Here is an 8,917-nt window from a genome sequence, read left to right as displayed (position 1 = left end):
AACATATTTTTGCCTGGATAAAGTATGTTTTTTCTCTTGCTTTCCTTAACGGAAACGACAATTGAGTTGATGGCGAGGGCTTCCAAGGTTGACTAGCTTTGGTTATTGGTGGTATGGGTCGAATATAAAAAAGGGCTACAGCACTGATGGCATGTTTGCAGATGTGGATATGACCAAAATGTCGTTAATCAGTTTGGAATCCTGAGTTAAGAAGTAATCGGATGGAAAACTAGTTCCAAAATTACTCCAATGACTTTAGGTGAGCTACATGATTTTACAAACTATTGAAGAAGAATAAAAGAATATAAGATATAATAATTGAAGAAGAAATTAGAATATCTCGGTTAGTTTATAGAACAAAATTCAAGTTCAACAAAATTTGATCCAATAAAATTTGTCAATAAATGTTCGTTGATGTTTTCTTTCAAAAAGTTCTCTAAAATATTTTGTGCACCTAGTCTAAGTTGACAGTTTGGTAACATTTTATCACAAAGTTTAAGGAAATAATTTATATTGTTTAAATTTTATAAATAAAATATTTTGAATTGTAATTGGAAATAATTTAAAATGTTGAAATCAAATCAAATATTCAAAAAAAAATTCTAAAAATGCATCTAAAAAGCGGATTTACTACGGGCAAAGAAGAAAGTTGATTCTATTGCTGTCAATTTGAAGCAAATTAGCACTGAGATTCGAAATACGCCGATCTCCGCTATAATAGTATATCCTTCGGACTACCTTAACATTACGAAGAAAAAAGGAAGATGATTCTTAAATTTTCAAGTAAAAATCACCATTTGGATCGCTGTTATAAAAATAAGGGGATCTTTGTAATCAATATTAGAATTTTAATTTTAAACAAATAAAGTTAAAGTTTTTGTTAACAATGCCAAATTTTAATGTTAATTTCAGTGTTAAAAATCTTAAATAAAACATGTGTTCGAATACACGGCTCATTATTTTTCATGGCCAAACTTAGACATCTTCATACGTTTTTTTTGCTACCATGTAGCGAAACTATTCATCCGCAAACGGAACATTAAACAAGATGCCATGCCTGAAACAATATGTATGAGTAATCGTAATCCTTTCCGAACATAGTATGAAAAATGCATCATAGCGAAACTATTGCCAAGAGCAGAAACACAAACACGAACGGCAACCGCACCGTACCATAAGTCCCCCATGGCTTTAGTGGTATGGCCAAAGCAAAAAAAAAAGAAAAGAAAAGAAGTGCGATAGGATCATTATGATTCTATGTTCTTCTTCTACTTACCCACGAACACCACGAGCTCCTAAAACTCGGTGTACTGTTTGACATTCTTTCCGGAATGGGCAAAAGTTAGTCCACAGCATGAGTGTGTGTGTGTGTGCGCCTTTGGCTCGAGTTTTGTCGAGTGACTTTGTATGTTACGTGTATGATAGCATGAAGCAATATTAATGTTACAAGTTCATGAAGGTTTCACACGCCCGCATCATTCCGTTCGATCGCTGCACACTCTGGACACTTACGGCAAAATGGACAATAATTTTCTTCCACTGCCCTGTTTTGGCCTCCCCTCTCCCTCCATTGCCCGATGTTGTCATGTAGCCGTGCAGTGGTGTATTTTTCCTGTGCGCATTTTCATGCTTTTTCCATCGACAAATACCGTCCGTCGGTACACACCCTTCTTCACTTTTTCCCTCCACCCGGGTGGGTAGGGGAAGTGATCGGTTCAGTGGAATGGGTGTGTGTGTGTGTTTGGGAAAAAGTTTTATCTTGGCAAAACAGTGCACGTTATGGTGTCGTTGAAACTTTTCGCCTTCATCGGTCGCAGTACAAGACACTTTGGCCGGGGAACGTTTCGGTTTTTGGGGTGGAAGGAGCCGTCCAAATGCGTGAGCTGATTGTATGGACGCGCGAGCGCTAGTGCTAATTTAACTTATGGTTACACTTAGTTGTAGCGTTCGTTTGGCTGTATGCACACTTACGATAATAAACAAGTGCCCGCCCGGGTGTCATAGGGCGCTCACCTGAGCGGTAATTCACACTTTCTGGTAATTTGTTTGCAGCCCACCGTTACGCACACCCTGTGCCATGTATTGTTCGGGGTGCCGATTTCATTCGCTCGCCAACCATCTGGCGTGGCGGAAGATGATTATGTTGGGTTGACTATTTCGTGCAGTAAATGAAATTATGAAGACGCGAAACGATATTCGACCTGATGGAAGCTGATTGAATAACATGCCGCGAAATTAAATTAATCATGTGTGGTAGAAACTTTTCGTGGTATGGTTAGGCTGTGTCCTTTACGGTTTGATTAAGTAGTTTAGATAAGAAAAACACAGTTCCAGAATTACACAATCATAATCAGAGAAAAAGGTTGTTTTTTATGTAGATGGCATGGAATCTAAGTTTAAAAAAAGTTAAATATTTTGTTTATTTTGAATTAATTTTTCATTTACTTAAAATATATCTGAATAAACAATGGCTGCTATTGATTTACGGTTATCCAACAATGAAACTAAATTTAATGTTTAAATAACAGAATCAAAATGGCGTCGTTGATAGCATTAAAAGCTGAGTAAAGTGTTCAATTTTTTTTTGCTTTGTTAGAACGGCCAGGACTTGCTTTACCACATAGTCAATCCTTGTGCTATGGGATTGTCCGGATGTGATTTGATACCCGGTCCTGTCGTGTAGAACTGGCGCCATTTAACAGATACACTAGCGGGCCACGTCGGTGTCCCTTATGTAATTCATAAACAAATATCATAGTCTGATACACTACCCTCTAACGTACTGACATCCACCGTAGAATTTCAAGCGTAGTTCCAAAGACTGTGAATGTAATTAATAAAATTATTTTTATTAGTTATAAGTTAAGTTGTGTTGGCTTTATAAAAAAGATTATCACGGTTTCTTATTTATTTATTTATTTATAATTAATTATTACGGCTTCGGCCGTATTGTCAGCCTCTGAAGCTGAAGAAGTACATTTTTCACAAGGCATTTCCTCCTAGTATTTTACCTTATCCCGGGCATACTCGGTTGATTATCACGGTTTCTATTTTAAGTAATAATTCCTATTCTGCGTACCGTTTACATCCTAATTCTACGAGGTCAATTAATGAATTCCTAGTCAATCATTCTCTGGTAACTTTTTTTTTACTTACGGCACACATAAACAACCGAAGCGATAAATTAACTACCTGATAGGGGTTTGGTTATCATTACCTGTACGAAATAAAAATAAATAATCTCCGATAAATCCGGGAGCCACAAGGGAGTTGGTATCGTGCCTTTCGTTCGTCAAAAGTCAACCAACAAAAAAAAGCAATCGAACGCATTTTTATGATTGGTTTGAACTGAGAGTAAAAGAAAAATAAAACCATCACAAACCATGTGATGTGTGATGGGCTATAATACCTCAACGAAACAAAGAATACAAAAATAAAAATATTAAAAAATAAATAGTGACTGGGCCCAAAAACCTGCACGCGTGCATCAACCCATTTTGTGGCCCACCGCTACCACCGATCGGCAAAAAACCCATCGGGTGGCAATCTGTGGCGCGCGCGTAGCATATTTCAGAATGCGTGGTAAAATATTGTCAAAAATGATTGCACAATTTCGAACTTCCAAATGTTTTCATTCGGATGAGCAGCGAATGCAGATAAATTCTCCCAGAAGTATTCGCCCGTGCGCACCACAGTTCGTGTCAACTTCCGCCGGGTTCGATCGATTGCACTTTTGAACCGGGGCGGTACCGCTGCGTGACCAGCGCCACGGAACCAGCCCGATGGTTTTCAGCGGAAAACGTGTATGGGCCCGGTACACTGTTGGTGCCATATGGTGCCGGGGGTTTTTATCTTGCCAGTTGCAAAAATAGTTTTATCGAAATAACTCGTAACTTGTCGGGATGGAGAAACCGGGACCGGGGCATTTTGGGACCCCGCAGAAGGGGGACAGCGGCTGTGATTCTTTCATCCTGAATTCTGGAGCTGTCCTTTTCGTGCATGAGAAGAGCACGAGGCTTATCCAGGCATGCAGAGGGGCTGTTTTTTTTTGTTGGAATCATGTCCCATTCCATCCGGCTCACGACACACCGGGGCCCAATGAGTATGCCGCGTGTCGATGGATTTCCAGCACAATTGCCACCACAATTTCGATGCCTGGTACGAACCTGTTTTGCCGGGAAGGTACATTGCTGCCGTTGACGATTTGCCGTGTTGACGACGTATCGCGGATTGGCTTCTCGCTTTCGTACCGCGCCGTCCGATGGTCGATTGGGTTGAAATGGCATTTGTACGGCTGCACCGACATCGCGATCGCGTGTGCACGCATTTGTCTTGTTTTTGCCACCCTTTCTCTCTCTCTCTCTCTCTCTCTCTCTCCCTCCCTCTCTATCAGGCTACTGCTGTTAATGTTGTTGTTTGCTAACGCTAAGCAAACCGGGGTGCTTTCTGCTGTGAGTGCTGCGGTGCAATAGACACTGACAGCCAGCAAAGCAGGAAGTGAGGTTCCAGAAGGGTAGGGGATGGAAGAGGGAGGAGGGCACTTGTACGCTAGTGGTGCCACGGAACAAACGGTGTACCATAGCCACAGACAGCGGATAGCAAACAAACATACAACCCACAATCTAGTGCCGGCCGTTTGAGGCAATGTACGGATCCTCCGGAACCCCTTCTTTCGCAGTCCGTCAAGAGCCATGACCAGCGAAGAGGGAGAGAAAAAAACGAGGGAATTAGAGGTACAGCATGATGGGTTATTGATTGTTATTACTTCAATCCACTGGTACAATCCATCGGCAAACAAAGAGTTGATTTTTTGTTTGCAGCTTGTATACGCTTATTTGTTGTACATTTTGAGCAGCTGGGTCCTGGATTTGTTATTTTTTTCTTCTTCGTGCCAGTGTTTGTTATTTGCTAGACGCTAAGCTTGCGAGCTAAGAGATCTTTGATGTGGGGTTGCATAAAAAAAGCTTAGTAGAAAAAAGGGTAATCGTTTAGAGGTCCGATTATGTCTGTACCGGTTGTAGTTCGTTTAATAGTGAAGGGATTGGAAGGAGAAATACTATAAAGTGGGTGTGATTTATTATACTTAGTCAAAGGTCGATTGTGTTGTTCTTCTGACGAGTAAGTGGTATTTCCTATGCCCTCTCCATCTTAAACAATATTTATTATTGATTCATTATGGGTTCTATTAACTCTTTTAAGAACTGGAAAAAACTCTCATCTACCCCGACATCTATTCCACTTCAACTTGAAAATCATCCAGAAATGGTAGTAACTTTACAATTTGAACTTCAAACCTCGGGTAGAAAATAACTTTGAAAAACATACAAAAAAGATTAAACAGTCCAGATTTTCCACAACACGTAGAAATTCAACTTGAAATTAATTCTAAAATACAATCAACTTTTCCACTTAAGTAGAAACACCTCTGTACCGTAGTATTTGTAAAGTAATTATAAAGTATTTAGCAGCTTTAAATGAGTTGTGGAAACGTCAACAATTGTTTAGAGGACCATCTTTCGAATGTAGTTCTATGGAATCTATTTGTACTGACATAATTATCAACAACTCTTCCTGAGATGCCTCAAGTCAGTCAGACTTTATTTTGATGTTACCATTACTGTCGACGATTCTCATCAACTTTGAACTACATCTTTAGTTTTATAGCCTTCCTAGGTGTGTTCTCCTCTCTTGAGTTTAGTTTGGGAATGTTTTAGAGAAAATATTCGGACCTATATGCTTCAGGTGGCATAAAGAGAGAAATCCTTAAGAAGTCGTCCTTGGGAATCAAACATTTTCAATGCTTTGAGTGGATATGTTTTGTTTTTCAATTATACCTAATTATTTTTTAATAAAAATGGTTGTTAAATTGAGGATTCACTGTACCGAGTGAAATACGATTACTTGAAAAGTTAATAAAATTTGTATTTAAGAATTTTTTTTACGGATAATAATAACTATGCCTTAAATGGTGAGCGATTTCAAGCTTCTAAAAGCTATTTTCATATTTCTTCACTAGTAAAAAATACTAATATCAATGTATACAAATGATAATGATAATATGATAAGACTAAAATACTATTGAACGTGTTATGTATTAATTTACAAAACTCATATGTTAATAACTTTTTGTTTGATGCTTCGCAAGGGTTGTTTGATATTAACGTTTTGCTGTCAGATGAGTTTATTTGAGATGGGCTCGTAGTTTTTTTTTAACTGAACACACTCTAGTTTTATTGAATAAGTTTTTCAAAACCCCCTTCGACAACACTTTTTGCTTCCCGTTTTATGTCAATGACTGGGATTCCCCAATCGGCTGTATTCAATTTATAATATACTTCATCGACCGACACACTTACTTACCTTCGACAGTTTTGCGGGATTCGACAGCATACCAAGCGTACATTGCGCACGGTAAAGGAACTTCGTTATGCTCCCCTTTTTTACCAAATAAAAAAAAGAAAAGTAAAGAAATAAAAACGCATAAACAAGCAGAAACAATCAAAAAAAGGGAATGATTTACCACCCGGAAAATAATAGAAAACCCAGAGCAGCAAATGCATGGTGTGAAAATGTGGCGTAGTAAAGGAGGTAAAGATCAAATGCGAAACGAAAACCTACCCATCCCCTTGCACCCTTATCCCGTGTGAGGCCGTGAGGTGAAAAGCAACAACAAAAAGTTAGATATAAAATTCGACAAAAAAAGTAACAAAACAACAAAAACCGTTTCACAAAAGGGATACATAGCCGTCTGTGGATGCAGGGGCAGGGTGGAGAAAAACGTCAAGTGCCATGTCCGGATTTATTTGATTTCCATTCGTGTAAACCGATGCTGACGTTAATGGTGAGCGAAGCAAGGAAATTTTCACGCCTTCGCGTCTTTACCCGGGGCGCGCGCGCTTTCGCCAGCTTTAACGCTTGTTCGATGCTAGTTGTGAAATTGAGGTTGCATGTTCACGTCTCGGGAGGGTCTGTGAGGGTTTGCCAAACTACCCTACCGCTGGGAAACAAGGGCCGGGTTTGGATCGGTTACCTTTCCAGCGGTACTAGTGGGGTGGGTTCGGTGAACCTGCTGAATGCTGACTTTGCCAAAAAATCCGGTGCCTTTTTTCCCACCTGGCTATAGAAGAGGGAGGAAACAGTGTTGGAGGGGAGCGTACGTATGGAAGCGTACATTTTCTATCGGTTGATTGGTTGAGGGCGACCGAGCAAAACGCGGTTTGTAAGCAGCGAGGTGTCCATGCGGGCTGTTAGCTGTCGAGGTTTGGAAAAACCGACACACAAAGGCATAACACGATACCTGTCGTGTACTTGTTCAAACTAAATTTGTTCCCGAGGAATCCACCCATCCATTCCACCCTAAGCAGATCGATTTTGGGGATGGAGTTGTTTTTTTTAAGTGTGTGTGTGAGAGAGAGAGAGAGAGAGAGTGAGAGAAAGACAGGACAAAAAAATAGGGACCAGAAATCAAGCCACGAAAATCCAGCCCTTGCAATACGGATGACCGAAAGGTAGGTGTCGGGATTGAACTGATATGAATGAATATTCAATACGCCGCCGATAGCGGGGCCGAAAACTTCAACAAAATCGTGCCACCGTACAGGTAAAGTATTTCCCAAAAAAAAAAATATTGGATTCCAATTTAAAACAAAAAACAAAAGAAAATAGCAGAAAACGGATGGAGACATTTTTACTTTATCTAATCCGCAATTTTGTACCGTGGGATGAGGATTACTTCATACACAAAGCTAGTGTAAGGAAGAGCCCCTCCTTCGCCGGGGGGATTTAGTTTTCTATTCCGCCGAGAACCTGATGGCACTCGCAGCTTGGCTAGAAAACCACACCGGCAAATGGTGGAAAAGTTTAATGGCATGCACGTGAGATTTCTCCACAAAACGCCCTGCGAACTATGGGTCTTGGGGTTACCAGTACCAGTACCATTCCGGGTGACTTACCCCCTTCAGCACATGGGGGTTGATAAGGTGGATGAATCTTTAAACTTTCATTACAACCTAAGCTAACCTTTTCTTCACTTAAACACACTGACTTCATATGACCGCACGGGTCATCCTCCGGGCCCGGTTCAAAGGGGTCAGCTGCGAATGCGAAAACGGATTCAATTTCCAGCAGATAGTTGCATAAGACGGGTAAGCGTGTGTGTGTATGTGGGAAGCGTTTTTTGGTCGTAAAAATCCAACCACAACCTGACGAGCACGTGCGAGTCGGAGCTGCCCGAACGTGCTTTCAGTGCATGGTGGTGGCGAACAAGCAAACAAGCCACTTTGTATTAATTTTCGTTAAATTTATCCGCTTGTTGTATTTTTGATACGTTTTTTCTCAGATCAATAATTTTAACAACATGTGCTCATCAAATTCCATCGTCTAAAAATAGGACTATAGTTCTTTGAACTCTTTCAGCAGCATTACGTTACACAGTGGGTGCAGTTCATACATTTGCTAGGGTAGAAATAATTCTGAAAAGTTGGCTCATACATTGAGGAAGATGTTTTGATAATGTTTTTTTTTTATTCGTGTAGAACCGCCTGACCGTATTGATGTTTTTCCGCGAATTAATTGATTAAAAAATATTATTTTGTGGTTCACTGGCTGCCTACCTGATACATAGATACAACTAATCTAAACTCTATTGTTGTATGTACCGATTTGTATGTTAGTTTACCTATGTTAATAGGTTTTAAAGTACTGTTTGTGCTGCTGAGTGATCTGTGGCCACTGTTATTTGTTCGTTTCGTTCGTTCGTTCAATCGCCGGAACAATGAATGTGGTACAAGAATCAACAACCTTCGTTCCTTTCCCACAATTTCAGGTATTAGACAGATATTGAATGCTCATCATCAAAGCTCATCCGAAAGTGTTTATCGATGATATGAACAACGAAAGATCATACACATTATCAGGA

The sequence above is a fragment of the Anopheles funestus genome, chromosome 3RL (genome assembly GCF_943734845.2).
Source record: "Anopheles funestus chromosome 3RL, idAnoFuneDA-416_04, whole genome shotgun sequence".
In the NCBI taxonomy this organism is placed as follows: domain Eukaryota; kingdom Metazoa; phylum Arthropoda; class Insecta; order Diptera; family Culicidae; genus Anopheles; species Anopheles funestus.
Note: the sequence above shows the minus strand (reverse complement) of the source record.